This window comes from Idiotropiscis lumnitzeri, unplaced genomic scaffold (genome assembly GCF_059441095.1).
Source record: "Idiotropiscis lumnitzeri isolate Australia: NSW breed Sydney's pygmy pipehorse unplaced genomic scaffold, RoL_Ilum_1.0 HiC_scaffold_27, whole genome shotgun sequence".
Taxonomy (NCBI): Eukaryota; Metazoa; Chordata; class Actinopteri; order Syngnathiformes; family Syngnathidae; genus Idiotropiscis; species Idiotropiscis lumnitzeri.
In genome coordinates, this window is record NW_028283565.1 from 1,559,168 (window position 1) to 1,576,863 (window position 17,696).

The 17,696-nt window shown below is 41.0% G+C and overlaps 1 long non-coding RNA gene across 1 annotated transcript; it reads right to left on the reverse strand.

Annotated features, from left to right (window-relative positions):
* Positions 1-10,984: 10,984 nt before the first annotated feature.
* LOC148315973 (uncharacterized) lies at positions 10,985-17,538 on the reverse strand. The gene is made up of 6 exons (XR_015840469.1): positions 17,400-17,538; positions 16,622-16,741; positions 15,858-16,021; positions 14,439-14,627; positions 12,049-12,144; positions 10,985-11,087 (listed from the first exon to the last, which is right to left on the reverse strand). It is a non-coding gene; the product is annotated as an uncharacterized LOC148315973 (long non-coding RNA).
* Positions 17,539-17,696: the final 158 nt, after the last annotated feature.

The following is a 17,696-nucleotide window of genomic DNA, read 5'->3' on the forward strand; positions in this document are numbered from 1 at the left end:
TAGGGCAAGTGCCACTAAAATTTGCCTTGCCCGAGTGGCCAAATTACTTGCCCGACTTGGGCAAGTGACAATTTTTTTTCTCTAAGAATAAAATGTTTATGGTTGTAAAATGTGCGCCACAAATGTAAATAAACATATAATCTGATAAGCATAAATTAATCTTGTTTTCATCATCAACCATGAAACCCTACTCACAAGAGCAAATGTATCATCCTGTGCAGTTATTGAAAATGTTAATTGTAGTTTTAATAATTAACAAATCTGCATGTTAAATTGGGAAAATGATATTACAGCAATCCAGATGATCAATTTTAAGTCCAGGAGAGCGTATTAATTGAGGAATCACATGAGTAAATTATGAGTGTGGCAAATTTGTGTATTCCTTTAAGACCAGTGCCTGTGGTGCTGCCTCCATAAGTTTCATAGCATAAACAGAACACAGTCACTGACACTATGTCAGGTCACATCATGGAGCTAATGAATTAACAGCCAATAATCAAATATTACTCCCTTCCTTACTCACAACTGAATTGTCTACTTAAAAATATTCGAGCTATTTTAGTCATGTCAGAGGAATCCGAAATGTTCGGATTTGAACGAACTCGTCGCCACTCGTAAACATGCGCAGAAGGTAAGAAAACTTCCGGCTGTCAATTTTCGGCCAAAATATCGTAGGTTTTTGTTGTGTTTTTCAAACTTCAAATGAGGATGCTACGACAGCGAGTTCCAATACTGCGGGATTTATTGACGTCCACTTTAACTCGACATTCACTGAACTAACTGATCCCCGTAGCGCCCGCCCATTACCCCCGATAAGGCCAATGGACCATACCAAAACATAAGGGGTTGTCTGGGTTAAACCATCACCATACAGTGCACACAAACAGATCACACCACCGTTTTCGTCAAAATTAAAGATATTTGGCTGATTTAAAAAATGCTTGCCCGGTCGGGCAAGTTGCCCATAATTTTACCTTGCCCGTGGCCAAATTTCACTTGCCCCGGGCAATCGGGAAGCGGTTAACCGCGAACCCTGAGCTTGCTTTGCATGACTTGAACAATGTCACAAAGAAAAAGGGTACCTCTTGCGAAATCTTTTTCTGCAAATAGATTGCGCCAAGATGCTCTCATGATGTAAATAATGGCAAATAAAAAAACGCGAAATAAAATGAAAGAAAATGTCAATGCAAGCCAAATAAACAAGTGGGTATTATCGGGGAAAATGTGCCGTCTCGAGTACTCTGCTGCGCAGTCGCCACTTGTCATCTATGGAATGCACAGTTAGGCTCAATCAGGGATCCATGTTGCGACCCGACCACAAGTCGGATGTAGATGCAAAATGCTTGACATGTCTAAGCTCCCGGCCCGATGTAGTCCATATCGGGAAATACGGCTTTCATGAAGCGTTTAAATCCTGTGCGCGCCACGTAACTAGACGAGCTTTATCTTTAGCTATGTGCTAGGCTATCGCGTCCACCTCTGAGACGTTCTCTCGTATGGTGTCGCCTCCGTTCATGGGCTGTTGTCACTTGTCGAACCTTGCTTCTCACTTTGAACTTTCAGCACAGCATGGTTGTGTTGTGGGTGGTGAGAAAGCTTCTGGATTTGAATCGCCAGCAACGAGAGCGACAGACGGTGGAGTCACATGACTAGAGGCGCTGTAGCGGTCTTAAAGGGGCATGAACATTGCCGCAGACAAAAGGCTTTTCTTTTTTTATTCATCGAATTTACCGACATGGGCAAAATGATTTCGGTCATTGTAATAAATTTCGGTAACGGTAAATTTTCGGTTTATCGCCCAGCCCTATGCTGTAGCATGGCTTTCTTTGCCATGGGTGTCAAATATTTTACTTTGTTTTCAGAGTGCTTACAGACCTCTTGGTTTTGCCTCAAAATAATTGTCTGCAAAGCAGTCTGTGCCATCCGCATCATTGATGTGCAGGAGTAGCTTGTTGGTAATAAATAGCTGCAAGAAGTCCGCTGTTTGCCGCAGCATCCAGTGGTCCAGCGCTCGCAGTGAAAGTCTTGTCTGGCAGCCCGAACCATCCCCAAACATTTCGAGATGCACGCCCACTAAATTCCAGAAATATAAACATGGACAAACTTGACATTCTTCCAGATTCTGTCTCTTTGCATTGTTTTGAAGTTACTCCTGCAACTTTTCCACTTCTTCGATCCTCCCCATTGTCTGAAAAAGAAGTGTATATTTTGATTTGAAATAATGACCTCAACATACCAATACATTTGTTTATCATCTGAACTGGATTATTTTGAAACAACATTTGGGATGGACATCTGGGATTTGTTGTTGTGTATATTCAGAGTAATCCTTTTCTTGTATATAGCTAAAGCAATAGTCGCTGGCCTTGAAAATGGGTACAAGACTTGACCAAATTAAGATGCCATAAGGTCTAATTTGCCCCTTCTCTACCACAACCGATTTAGAGGCCATTAGTAACAGATTTGAGAAGACCACTTTTAAAGATATGAAGCCAGAGCTCGGCACCGGACCCATTTTTATTATTTATTATAATTTTAATGTATTATTGAGCAAATGACACAATATGTCAGTAGTGATTACCACAGAAGTCATGTCAAAATAGTGCAAATTCTGAGGTCGACTTCAAATCAGACAGGCGGAGACGAGCGCCAGAGAAGAGATGAGAATCAGAAGAGATGTTGAAGAAGCTAATAACAAAAAAAACAAAAAAACACATCAAATCTCCATGTAGTAGCAACGGGGATGGCTCATGGGGTCAGGAGAAGTGAGCGGGAGATGGGGAGTATGAGGTGCCGTTGGGGACAAAAGTCAGGAATCGCTTCACACTTCTGAAATGCACTCTTACACACCAGTGAAATTGTTGTTGCTCATGCATACTTATGAAACGCTATCATACATACGAGTGAAACGCTCTCATACACACTAGTGAAATAGTTGTTGCTCATACACTCGTCAAATGCGCTCATACACATAGGTGAAACATTCTCATACACACCAGTGAAAGGCGCTCAGGCACAATTGTGAAATTATTGTTATTCATAAATACAACTGAAACATGCTCATGCCCATACACGAGTGAAATGCTTTCATACAAACACCCACACTGTTGAAAATGCTGTCATGAACACAAGATCGCTTACAAATACTAAAATGTAAAAATTAATCATTTATTTAGCAGGGATGCATGGTGGGCGACTTGTTAGCACGATGGTCTCACAATGCAGAGGTCGCGGGATTGATTCCGGCTTTCCTGTTTGGAGTTTGCATGTTTCCCACACGCCTGCGTGGGTTCTCCGGTTTCCTCCCACATTCCAAACACATGCATGGCAGGTTGTTTGGACACCCTAAATTGGTGTGAGTGTGAGCGCGGATGGTTGTTTGTCTTTGTGTGACCTGCGATTGGCTGGCAACCAGTTTAGGGTGTACCCCACCTACTGCCCCAAGATAGCTGGGATAGGCTCCAGCACCCCCCGCAACCCTTGTGAGGAGAAGCCGTACAGATAATGGATGGTGGGATGGCATTCATAATGGACGGCCGCCACGGTGGGCGACTTGTGAGCACGATGGTCTCACAATGCAGAGGTTGTGGGATCGATTCCGGCTCCGGCCTTCCTGTGTAGAGTTTGCATGTTCTCCCAAGCCTGCGTAGTTTTCTCTGAGTTCGCCAGTTTCCTCGCACATTGCAAAAACATGCATCCATTTACTCTGATGCCAATGTTTTCTGTACCTTATGGCAGATTTTTCTCTTTGCCGAAGACTATTAGCACTTGTAGAGCGAGGACCTGTGCCACAGTCGTCAACTGCACCCTAAAATCTGATCATTTTGTATTTTAGACATTACACACTACACAGTTAAAGATGGTCCAAAAAAGAAAAATGGATTAATGTATTTCAACTTACATAATACTCTTTAAAGAGCTGACCAGCTCATTCCCAGAGGTACGTATTGGGGCGTATTGGTCGTCTTTACAGAAGACTCCAGGAGGTAACTCAGGTTTGACCTTCAGCCACAACAGAGTGTTGGGTGTGAGTGCTTCCAAGTCGTTGAGGTCGGAAGATGTCCTTGTGATAGGCCTGCTGTTTATAACTGCTTCAGCCTCACCAAGCAAGGTATATTGACTTTCTTCACCCGAAATTTGTTCTTTTACAGTGACATTCAGGATTTTTCTCACAGACCAAATAAGTCGCTCACAGCTTCCTCCGTGGTGGGAACCTGCTGGGGGATTGCTATGCCACTGAATACCTTTTTGCAGCAAGTGTTTCTCGATTTACTTAGTGTTCCATTCTTTGATTGATTTCTTCATTTCACTGTCAGCTGATCTAAAGTTGGTTCCGTTATCAGAATACATCTCTCTCACTTGTCCTCTTCTGACAAGAAATCTTCGGATTGCGTTGAGACAAGCATCTGTGTCACGTGAAGATGCAATTTCCAGATGTACGGCTCGTACAGCGAGACATGTAAAAATCACGCCGTATCTCTTTACTTGTCCTCTAACCCTACTTACTTAGAATGGACCAAAATAATCAACGCCAATTCTCTTGAAAGGCGGATCGTCAGGTAGCACTCTTCTGATGACTCTAGCAGCTCGAGGTATCCAAAACTGTTGATGCAGATTAGCCATCATGTGGTTCCTTCCAGCGTGAGCTGTAATCTCATGAATGTATCTCAGGACTAGCTTTGTGTTATGTGAATCCTTGGCAAGATGGCTTGCTGTTTTGCTGTTTCAGGCATGGCTGCGTGGCTCAACTGTCCACCAACCCTCATGACACCATCTTGAAGTACTATATTGAACTTGTAAAGTGGGCTACTTTTCTTCACCCTTTTTTGTTTTTCAAATATGGCTAAATCTTTTTTGAAACTTCGCCTTTGACAGTATTTCACAAGTTCTCTTTCTGCTTTATCCAAGTCGTCGCAGGTCAAATACTTTCCTTTGACAGTTCTCTTGAATAAATTCATCTTGCCTTCTTCACCTAATGTGATTAACTCCTTTCTATTTTCCTTTACTCTGTCAGTAAGTCTTTCAGCTTTAGAAACCAGGCTACGGCCTGCTTCAATGCTGTCCAAGACGAATAATGGTTCATCCACTGGCCCAGAGAATCTTTGGGCTACAGTGACTGAATTACATGCACTTGAGTCACTCATTTGACCTCCAGGTCATTAATTGGTAATTTGAAGTGGTTTTTGTGTTTAACTAAATTCCTGGACACTGCCTGATTTTTTTCAGAGCTGTACAACCACTAGAAAGGGTGGTTCCCACAATGTGAGTTTTGCTCAGGTGGCCCAACAATGTCACAAAAACAAGTAGGGGTGTGTGTGTGTGTTTGTATAAGCTACATGTTGGGGACCAACATCGGACAGCACACCCACTGTAGGGGACCAAAATTTTTGTGGGGACCAAAAATCTGGGCCCCACAAAAAAGAGCATTGAATTCAGTGATAAGAAGCTCAGGGGGAGGTCCTGTCAAAGTTTCAGGGCTTCCCAGGAAGGTCACAAAAACAAGACGAGTGTGCGGAAAAATTACTCAGGATCGCTGTCTAGTGGTCGGTCCCGGTACTGCACTTACGCACACTTCACACACTCGGCTGGTCTGCGCATGTGCAGGACAGTCTGCTTTATGTCAGGCAGCCACCCTCCCCTCCCCCACAGCCCAACCCGAAAAATTGAGATGTTAGTTAAGTATTTATTCCTATTATTGAGTGAGATTACATATTTTTACTTGGCAGCTGGCACAACAGCTAAGCTTGGAGCACAGTTATTGCAAAATAAAATAAATAAACAGTAACAACAATAACGATTGTTAATATTGTTATACTTTATAGCGTAACCTATTTATACTAATTTTCTGTATGCAATTTCAAGTGCAACTAATATAGTTGTGCATATAGATAGCCACCAAACTCCATACATTAGATAAAAATAAGAGCCACGATGTTAACCAATTAACAGTTCAAGAAAAAAGCAGACATCCAAGAACTTGCTTTGTTACTTTTGCGTGGCCAGAACTACAAACCCCAAAGCAGAGCAAACCCAAAACATCAGAGAAAGTACAATACTTTTGTCAAGGAGTGGTGCTGCTGCTTTGCGATCGCTGCCACCATAGTGAACGCGCTCCCACATTCGTGCACACGCACACATGCCACACACCTGTTTTCCACGTCCTGTCAGTCCACTCCGTCGGTCCGCATTTATTTCGTTGGTCAGCCATCACGGTTGGGTGCGCACTAGATCGCTGTTAAACCATCTTCTACGCCACAGTCCTCGTGTTCAACAAACATTTCTCCCGAATTCGCCTACCATGCACAACTCTCCACTTTCAAACCGAGCGCCGCTGTTACTTCCGGGTTTTTAGCGCCAAGCACTTGACGCTAGCGTGTGACGTCATGGCGAAATACTAGGTTTTAAAATAAAAATGTTCTTATTTTTGTACAGTCTAAGTGCATGGGGTTATGATAGATCGAATGAGTATACCTTTATGTACTCACTAACATTTATGTTGATCATAAAATGTTGTTTTGATGAAGAAAACTGTTATTTTTTAGAATCAATTGGCTTAGGGCACTTGGGCAAACTACGGCCCGGGGGCCACTTGTGGCCCGTTAAACGTTTCAATCCAGCCCCCCAAACTTGAAAAAAATTAAATGAATAAGCCTTGTTAATGGTTTATTTTCTAAATACTGTGGTTTTTCAAAGACATATATATTGTTGTAATGCTTTTGTTCACTTTCGTTTAAAATTAAATGTATTTTAGGACTCATTGTGCCCCCCCCCCCTCCCAATCAAAAAGTTTGCCCATCCCTGGCATAGTGGATGGGCCGAGGAGTTTAAAAGGCACACATCATGCATTTTTCAGTCAGTTTTAGCCAGGGCTTGGTATGGGGAAGACCAGCTGGTTTACATGTAATCATTAAATTTTCCCAAGTTTTATTTAAGTTAATTGGACAAAACAAAAAAACGCAATATTCTTCTGCCAGAGAGTATGTAATATTCTTCTGCCATTTTATTGTAGAGGGTCATTTTGAGCCCCTAACAATATTATTCAACCAAGAGATCATGAGTCGTCGCCCACTTACTTTCTGAAGTCAGCTGGGATGTCACGGCTGTGACCCTCGTGAGGATAAAGTGGTTCAGATGGAAAAGTAGGACTAAGGGCTTTTTCTCAGGTTTCCATGCGCAAATCCATGTATATTAGGTTAATTGGAGACTCTAAATTCTCTACTCATCAAATGACATTCGTGACCCTGATGGATAGATAAAATAGATTATTAATCTGCCATGGGAAGTCCAAGGTGTCTGGTAGAAAGAAATGCATTCATACACTCATTACACAGTCAACCAAGCAAAGACACAAAGCCTAGGGCAGGGGCGGGCAAACTTTTTGATTGGAGGACCACAATGGGTTCTAAAATATGACAGAGGGGCCGGACCAGGAGCAGATGGATGGAGTGTTTTGGAAACCTCACCTCATCTGAGAAAAAAAATACATTTAATTTTATATGAAAGTGAATAAAAGCATTCCAACAATAATATTTGTCTTTGAAAACCACAGTGTTTAGAAAATAAAACATTAACAAGGTTTATTCATTAAATTTTTTTCAAGTTCGGCGGCCCGGATTAAAACTTTTAACGGGCCGCATGTGGCCCCCGGGCCGTAGTTTGCCCTCGCCTGGCCTAGGGCATAAACACATACATGTAATATCCAATCCGCTTATTCTCACAAGGATAGCGTGCTGGAGCCTACCCAGCTGTCAACGGGCAGTAGGCGGGGCACACCCTGAAGTGGTTGCCAGCCAATCGCAGGGCACGCAAAGACGAACAACCATCTGCGCTCAAACTCACTCACAAATGCAACCTCCACACAGGAAAGCTGGGTCCCGGGATCGAACCCTGCACCTTGGGACTGCGAGCCGGATGTCCTAACCAGTCTTAACTCATTAAATACCAGCCATTTTCACTGGAGCAACCCGCTCAATCCCAGCGTTTTCCTGGGTTTTGACTAATATTGCAAGGCCCACAGAATATAGTATTCTAATGCTATATAGACATGGAGCACACCCGAAGAAAGATGAGCCTCTCTTCTTTCAACAGAAAAAAAATGTTTGTTCCTATCTTTTTCCATTCTTGAGCAATCAGCATTTGAAAATAGCTAAATTTCATGAAAACTCCAATCCCTGGGGAAAAAACTGAGAAAATGAGCTTTGTAAACTGATGCATTTTGACCATAATTTGAATTTTGACACTATTATTTATGGCTTTTATGACACCTCTAACATCTAAATAATGCATGCCTTCTATAAAATAACAAAAAAAAGCACAAAAAATGTTTTTGATAAAATAAATTTATTTGCACATAACACTAAACGACTGAACTGTTGAACTATGTACAAAAATGAAATACATCAGTGTCATACATACTTTTTTTTTGTGTGATATAAAATAAAACAGTTGCCTTGATGCAAGGGCACACAACATAGTTCACACCACATTCTTGTTTCACTCCGTTTGCCTTTGCGCAAACAGACCCGACACTTTCGTTGTGGTCTGGCTTTGCTGGTCCGTGGAAAATAGGCGAGCTTGTGTTTGTCCACTGGGGTTTGTGTGAAAATAATTGTCTGGGAAGTGATTGCTGGCATCCGCGATGTGCTGCAGAAGCTCATCCGTGAGAAACAGCTGCAGGAAATCAGCTGGCTCCTCAGACTCCAAATGGGCAGCGGCATTCAGTGGTCCAGGGGTTGCTGTAAAGTCGATTTTCCTCGGTTGCCATCCAGTGTGACGCCATCCGGAACCACTGCTTCCTGATGCACAACCTGTAAATTACAGAAATATAAACAATTGGAAATATATATTTATTGCTGCATTTTATTGCTGGCGTGTGAAGTTTCATATTATAATTTACCTTTCTTTACACCAACAAGACGAGGAGGAACTTTCTTGCCGCGGGATGCACAATCTGTGAATTTTAGAAAGTATGCATGATTACCACACCATTCAGTATTGTTGTTTCCTCGTCGGGGAGGAGATACGCTCGCGTCTAACTGCACATTTATGCGACATTTTCTGCCCGCAAGATGCATGATATGTACAATAAAAGCATGAGGGGTAAAACCACATGTTCAATGGTAACTTGCGAGCGCTTACCTCCTCGTTCGGGGGGATCTGGTGAGGACTCTCAGCTGCTTTGGCTATTGTCCGAAGGCAGGCGATGCAGGCCGCAAGGCACGCGCACCCTCTTTAGACGCCTGTTTGTTGTGACGACGACGAAGCGTCATCCTCTCAACCAAAGCGTCTCCATCGCCTTGATGCTTTTAGGAAGCTTTTTTTTACAAAAACGCATTCCTCGATCGTCATTTGCTTGGAGGATTTCATTGCTAACGCTACTAATGCGACTGCTGCTAGTGCTGCCGATGCTGCTGCTACCCACGCTGCTCTCCACACTTATAAGTCTACCCCAGGATCCCGCCCCCCATTTGTACCTCTGGCGCAGATTCAAGGCGGATCTTTTGCACCTCTGCCCCCTGCTGGGTGATTTTTACATGATTCACAATGCGGACAAGGCTGATTCTCAGTCAGAGGTTGCATCAGACCCTTATGTACACTATGACGTAAAAAAGACAGGAAACGTACTTATACGTCTTTGGTAGAGGGCGCCATTGCATTAAAAGACGTCTTTGTACGTCTAAGGGAGTAAATGAGTTGAACAAAGTACAGGGTCCTTCACCTGACTACAGATGATCTTCTGGGGACTTTATTTGGTTTTAATCACTTTTGGGGTCTGTATCTATGCACACTCCCTGGTTTTGCTACCTTCCCGGGTACCACATACACACTGCTTAGTTTCTCTGCCTTCGTGGGTACCACATACATCTTGCTTGGTTTCTCTGCCTTCCTGGGTACGACATACACACTGCCTGGTTTTGCTACCTTCCTGGGTACCAGTCACACAAACGTCAGACGACTCAGCACATACCGACTGTCTCAGCACTACACACTTTCACTCCAAGGCAGTGCTGTGAACCAACTTACTGACAAGAGGTAGTATTTAGAATTTTAAAAAGTGCTTGAAAGGTTTTGTTCATGTAAAACCAACAGATTATGACATTATTATTATTATTTAAATCAGTATTAAACAGCATCAGCATAGGTTAAAGATATTATACAGACTATATACGATAAAAAAATACTAAACCACCCTTGCTTTTCCGTCATTTCTTGTATAAGTTAACACACAGATGTATAACATTTGTTTATACAAATATAACGATTAAAAAGTAGCTGATTAGAGTTTTAATTTTGTATTCATTAATCTGTAATAAAAATGGACATATTTTGGTTAATAAAATTAACAAGAAATAAAAGTAAAGGGTGTTCTAATACTTTTTTCAAGATTGTCCTAACATACATTTAATGTTTACAGTATATGTCTTCGGAAGAAGCGCAGCATTAGATTTTTTTTTTTGTTCTCTCTCTTTGACTTCTGAATTTGAATTTCTGTCACAGATGTGCTTGAATTCTATTTTGGATGATTTGTGTTAAACTGCACAAATATTTGAAGAGCCATAGAATTCAAGAATCACACCAGTGCTGCTACTCCTCCGAACGGGTGAACGCCCTTGATTAACAACCTGCGTTGAGGTGGCTTTTGAGATTCGTGGTGTGGGAGAAAAATCTCTGAAGGCATTCTTAGACTTCAAGAGAGGGTCCACAATTTTCAAAGATTCACTTCCGTCTGAATCAGAGGCCTCACTTGTATCCGGAATATATTCATCTCCACTGTCATCTGAGTTGGAGTAATAATGCTTATCCATTCCAAAGTCAGCCTGTTTTTTTAATCTAAAAAACAACAACAACGAAATATAAAGGATAGAAGGCAGGAGACCAATAAAATATATGCAATTTGCTTGTAAGATTCCCTGAAATCTATATGGGTTGTTTACCTGTATACTTTTGGTCCTCCTGAGCCTTGGGATAGTAATATGGTCTGGGTCTGAGGCGCAAAGTTCAGGGGCAGGATTTGACAATGATTCGTCAGAATCTGTGTCGTTATTCCAAGGAAGATTCAGCCCATATTTTTTGTCCAAGGGAGGAGACTGGGTTGCATCAGAGTCCAAGAGAAAATTGAGAACCCATTAAATACTTAATCCCCAGAGGAATCTGCACAGAAAAAGGTCTTAATTCTATTTGAAAAAAAAAAAAAAACTAAAATATTGATGAATGATATGACAAAATAATGTAATAACAAAATTAATTGACCGTAACAAAAAGCTCCCGGGAGGAAAACTACATTAAATGTTTTTTTAACAGGGCAGTGAAAATATTGGAAAATAAAAACGATAATAAATAAAATAATATAAAAAAAGAATTCAATGTGTATCGATGGACCCATATGAAATACTTATATCGCTATGTACTTATCAGCCATATCGCCCAGCCCAATATGTAACTGCAACTTCAAAACCTCGGGCCATAACAGGATTGTAACATGGGATGCATATCTTCATTCCTAAATTTGTAGATCCCGAGGAGGCTGCTCAATGGTCCTGGTAATCTAAACCTCAACCAATTCGGTCACAGCCAATGTTCTCCATCCTTGTTAAGAAGTTTTGAAATGATTTAATAGATATACTATTGCAAACTATACCAGAATTTTAGACATTTTAAACTTTTGATCACAATTTTACCTATTTTCTAAAAATCTGAAGAATCCACATGCCAAATCACCTGCTGTAGACACATAGGTTCTGTTCTGACAGATAATTCAGTTACAGGTTGTGTACTTAAAGCCAACAAGGGGGCAATGCAGCAGTCGACAACCTGACGAAAGCTTAAGTCTCCCAATGAGAGAACTGTAGTGGCTGGTAGGTTCTTAGATTGTAACATAGTAAAGACATATACTAGGCATAACTGTATATCATATGATGATGAGGGAAAATATTATTAGCTACGATTTATGTCCAGATATATTAGAAAACTTGTCCAACCAGCACAGGTCTATCTAACTGTAATTTTAACATCTCAAGACACGACAGGATGACCACATGATACGCATACCTCCTTTTCAGAGTCTGTCAAAACTTGAGAAGGCTGCTTCGATGTTCTGGTGGCATCAACCTCAGCCGATTCAGTCATTGTCGGTTGTCCTCCATCCTAATGAACAAGTTGAATATTAATTTAATGAATTAAAAAAAGAAAATGGATCAGAATTTTACACATTTTAGGCTTTGGCCACCCAAAACAAAAACTAACAAGTTCACGAATGAAACAAAACCAATTACTTTAGCGCATGACAATTAATCTTCAGTAGAGATATGTTGTGACTGATATTTCAGTCACAGGTTGTCTTTTGAACGCCACCAGGGGCGCAATGGAGCACAGGACAGCCAAAAGTCTTCTTGTCGGACACCTGTAGTGGCTGGTAGGTTCTAAGATTATAACATAGTAAAGGCACATACAACTCCTAACTGTATTTCATATGATAATGAAGGAAAAGATGATTAGCTATGATTTATGTCAACAATAAAAATGGCTCTACGGGGTCCCCACAAACACAAACCTGACAGTTGGGTGTCAGATGGCCAACATACCTGACACGCAATTCAACTCAACTGGACCCCACAACACAAGAAAAAGCTGAGTGAGCCTCAAACCAGACATACACATTCACTGACAAATATCCTGTGACACCAGATATATTAGAAGTCTTGTCTAATCAGCACACGTCTATCTAACTGCAATTTTAACATCTCGAGACACGACAGGATGAGTACACGATACGCATACATCCATTTCTGAGTCTGTAAAGCCTGGAGGAGGCTGCTTCGATGTTTTAGTAGCATCATAAATTTATTGAATTAATTATATTTGAGGTTGGATTAGATTTTTACACATTTTAAGCCTTAGCCACCCAAAACAAAACATAAGCTCATGAATGAAATAAAACTAATTAATTTCGCCCATGCCAATTAATCTTCTGTAGACGCGTGTTGTGACCAGTGTTGTTTTTGGCAGGCATTTTAGATTTTGTCCAAGTCATTTGGACAAAGTGCTGATTTGTTTACATCACATTTAGTCATCCCAATTCGTTATAGTTTTAGTCCAGTTTTAGTCAACGAAAACTAAAAAAAGGGTTTTAGTCCAGTTTTAATCGACGGAAACGCAAAAAAAGTTTTACCCTAGTTTTCGTCAATTTATTCACAAAGGTTTTAGTCCAAGCGGCACGGTGGCCCAACTGGTTAGCAGGATGGCCTCACAATATTGAGGTCGTAGGTACGATTCTGGCTCCGGCCTTCCTGCGTGGGTTTCCTCTGGGTAATTCGGTTTCCTCCCATATTCTTAAAACATGCATGGCAAGTTGCTTGGACACTCTAATTGCCCCTAGGCATGAGTGTGAGCGTGGATGGTTGTTCGTCTATGTATGCCCTGCGATTGGCTGGACACCAATTCAAGGGTGTACCTCGCCTACTGCCGAAGACAGCTGGGATCGGCTCCAACACCCCCCGCGACCCTAGTGAGGAGAAGCGGTACAGATAACGGATGGATGGATGGATGGGTTTAAGTCCATTTGAGTTAAAACAAGGCATTCAAGGTTTCCACCCAATAACAAAGACTTTTGGATGGACTACAAAGGATTCTTCATTACAAACAGAAAAAAGTGGCAACAGTGGAATCAATGCTCACTGCTCCAAAATAAGCAGAGAAGCAAAACATTTTGTTGGGCAACTGTTGTGGCTTTATTTCACTAAAAGCAACATAAAATAATTTATGAACCACATGCTAACAATTTTGTCTCGTCAACGAAAAAAATTCATGTACATCACGTCATGTTTTCGTCATAAAAGAACCTCGTTTAGCTTGTCATCGTCATTAAAAAAGGGGCGTTAACGAAGTATTTTCGTCATAGTCATCAGTGACGAAAACAACACTGGTTGTGACTGATATTTCAGTCCCAGGTTGTCTCCTGAACACCACCAATTGGGCAAGGGGGCGCAGGAAAGCCTGGGGTCTTCTATTTTTACAGTATAGAAAGGCTAAATATCAAATTGAAACAGTGTTTTATATCATGAATATACAGGGTTGGTGCTGGTTCTGGTAGGGAAACCACAACATAAAGATGTCCTTAATTAGTCCCACAATGGGGATATTTGCAATATGGCATATGATGGCCTAACAGGGCCACCGCCCAGAAAAGAGTAACGCAGAACTTTGTAATACTGTCACTCCCTGACCAGTTCGTTGTTCCTGAAGAGCCAAACTTTGACTCAGACCCACAAATTTGAATTACAGATAGTGGACAATGGAGAACTCCCCCAGTCAGTCAGCATGTTCAACTTCCATAGAAACCTCAACATACATTTATTAGATTGCCAAACTAATTGGAAACTACATCACCAGAACACCACAAGTGGGCTCTGTTATTGTACTTAAAGATGCATCTTACAAACCTGTGTTCTCCAAGGCCAGCTGGTCCATAGTCTTAAGTTATTTCTTCGCCAACATCAATGTCTCGGAGCGCAAACAGACAGAGGTGTGGTCTGTCCTCTGTTGTCTTCTTCTTCATTTTACAGTTGGGGTGCATGTGGTCATCATTAACCAGTCTTCCCAGACTGCCATCTTCTTGAGCGGCATCAACACTTAAAATAGATTTAAAAAAAAAAAAAACAATTATTCAATCAATGTCAGAAATTAATCTTTGAGACAATCTTGTGTACACAAAACATAAAAATAGGAAATCCACAATTTTTAAATCTTCTAAATCAAATCATACAAGAAATTTCTATTGGAATCAGACCCTATTAACAGCTTGTCTTTGAGACTTCATGGTCTATATTTTCATTTGTACAGATTCAACGCATGAATAAAAGTAATTACCGTATTTTCGCAGTCATAAGCAAACAAAGCGCCCTGTCAGTCGATGCGTCCATTAAATGGACAAAGTACCACTCACGTCCATCAGCCCTTGTCATCAACGAGCTGTTGGAAGTGCATGTTAGCACACCCTGCTGGGCAAAGAGTGAGTTGTCCATGCTTACAATCGACCGTGACAAATACACCATCTGACTATAATGTTTGGGTGATGGTGTTGGAAAAAGCTGGACAAAGGGCAGCTGTCCACAATGTTTTAGTCTGTCTTATCATTTATGTTATTGCAAGCAAGAAACGTCCCAGGTTTAGACAACAGACAAAAAGTCCAAAGCATAACAGCACATCTCTTTAAACAGCCATGCAAATCTCTCTAAACAGCTATGGGATTGTGGGTCTCTGCTCCCAGAATGCATTGCTTGAATTAGCTAAGGCTGAGTGGCTTTTGTATTATTTTCATTTTTTTTGGGTATATTGATGGCATGAGAGATACATGTTTGTGTTAATCTTATTTCTATGTTTCATTGTTTGCTTGTATGATGAGTTTTTTATTTTTTGTGTGTGGTGAGCAGCCAAGTCCCTCCCCTGACGTTGCTTTGTAGGCTATTGCCAATGCACCTAATATTGGCCTGAGCCATTGTCAGCTATTGTCAATAGAGACTTGGCGTCTGCTGCAACAATGGGGTGATTGCTCATGTTATTGGGGCATAGTAGGCTGCTATCGGCTGTGTCAGTGTGGGCAGCTCTGCCAAGTTCATGCTATGCTAACAGCAGCTGTGCTATCGTCTTGTCAGGCGGTGCGTCCAGTATATGTTACAAAGACAGAAATAGCGGCCTCAACAGGTGTTGCGCCCTTTGACACGGCGCGTCTTTTGGGTGCGAAAATACGGTATACATTTTTGCTTAGAGAATGATTTTTCCCCTAACACTTATGGGATGAGTATGTGTTTATTTTTTTAAATAAAAACAAAAATAAGATAACATCTCAATCTTTGCCTCACCTCCAAGTTTTTTCTTGCCGGCGGAAGTCAAACAAAAAGACAGTGCCTCTTCCATCCATCTTGCTGCGTTGAGATTTATCAGAATCTATCAATTTTCCTCTGTACTCCATAATAAAGAATAAAGTCGTCTTTCCTGAAAGGGGCCTTGGTAAATACTCCTCGACCTAGTTAACAGGGAAATCAAGATAGCTTCGTCATATTTTTAAGCACACAAATAAGGAGTCATCATATTCATTTGGGCCACTATACTAATGTAGGGTGGTTTGAAACATTGCTTCTTGTGAGGGATAGAGCAGAGCCCTTCTTTATGATTTTAAAGGAACAGACCAGCCAAAATTCATTTTCCAGCATTGCATTAGCCAGTATGTATTAGGACTGAAAGTACAAATGTCAATGGCACCTGGTTACGTAAAAAAAAAACTTTAAGATTATTTAGTTTCATAACAATGACATACACTGTATACACAGTCATATTGGATCGCGTCACGTGATCTCTGTGACGTATAACGTGCTTTACACTAGACTATCAATATCGGACTTGTTCACCGGTCTATTGTGGTATAAAAATGCCGGAGGGCGTCATCAAGTACAGCCTTAATTTAGATAGAACTCCTACCATCAGGTTTCACGCTCACTGAAATAACTTGAAACTGACAAAAGAAAAGGTCAAGACACTCTTAATGTAAAATAACCACTTAAAAAATGATGTCAGCTTGGTTATCAGAAAACAATAATATATCTTAGCAAAAGCGTTAACATCATACCTTTAAATGAGTTTATATACTTCGCTTCTAACTCTGCAGTCTTGTCCAGACCCTTGACTGCATGTTCAATAGTATCCTGCTTTGGGGACTTCCTGCATCTCAGGGAAGGCATTGTTTATTCTATAAAGAAAAAAGACAGTTTTGTGTTGAGAATTATTAATACTATAGGCTAAATGGAGTTTTAACAATATCAGTGTAAGAAAAATAAATTATAAATTAAAAAAATATCAATCCCTCCATCCCAATTAACGATTTCAACCATAATAGTTTATATTGAAGTTTAAACAACAGACAGACAGATTTATGCAGTGTGACTACAAAAATCTTACCAAAATTGCATTCACAGTAACCTTTGCTTTAAGAATCATGTAATTAACCAGTGAACATCGTGTCTTACACAAAAATTAATGACAGAAATTATCATGGTACTTGCATTCTGTTGTTCTATAACAAAAGTGCAAGCTGTTAGCTCCGCAAAGCTAACGCAACAAGCTAGCGTCCCTCGTGCTCACATTCAATGCAAACCTGACCACCGGATGAAAATACGCGTCGGTTTAGTTCTTTAAATGAGTAAAAGCACCATGACGTTTTATAATTATTCAATGCTTAACTGGAGCTCGTCAATTATGTCGATGTAGGAGCACATGTTTGCTAGGCCAGTGTTGTAGGCCCACATCCATGGTGCTACTTTGTATAGTGTTTTCCACACAACTATCTCTAACCATGAACAAATGCACTCGAGGCATGTTTTGAATAAAAACAAACGAAAAATACTTACCTCTCCGTTTCAACAGCAGTTCGAACTTCGAAGTGGTGATATTCTCCAGCGTTAAGCACCTGCTCGAACTGCGAATAGGTCAAATTCAACAGCGTCTTTTTTCTGTCTTAATAAGGACGCGATGAGAGGAGGAGCGCTTGCCTTTTCGTCAGCACGCCCCGCGCGGGTGGTGCTGCTTTATCACTCTCTATCTGTGCCCGCCCGCCGGCATGTCGATAGAAAAATAATATTCCTTCAAACATTACTTTCATCTTCTTAACGTTTTGTAGTGAATTTAACAGGTTCACCACTTTTTTC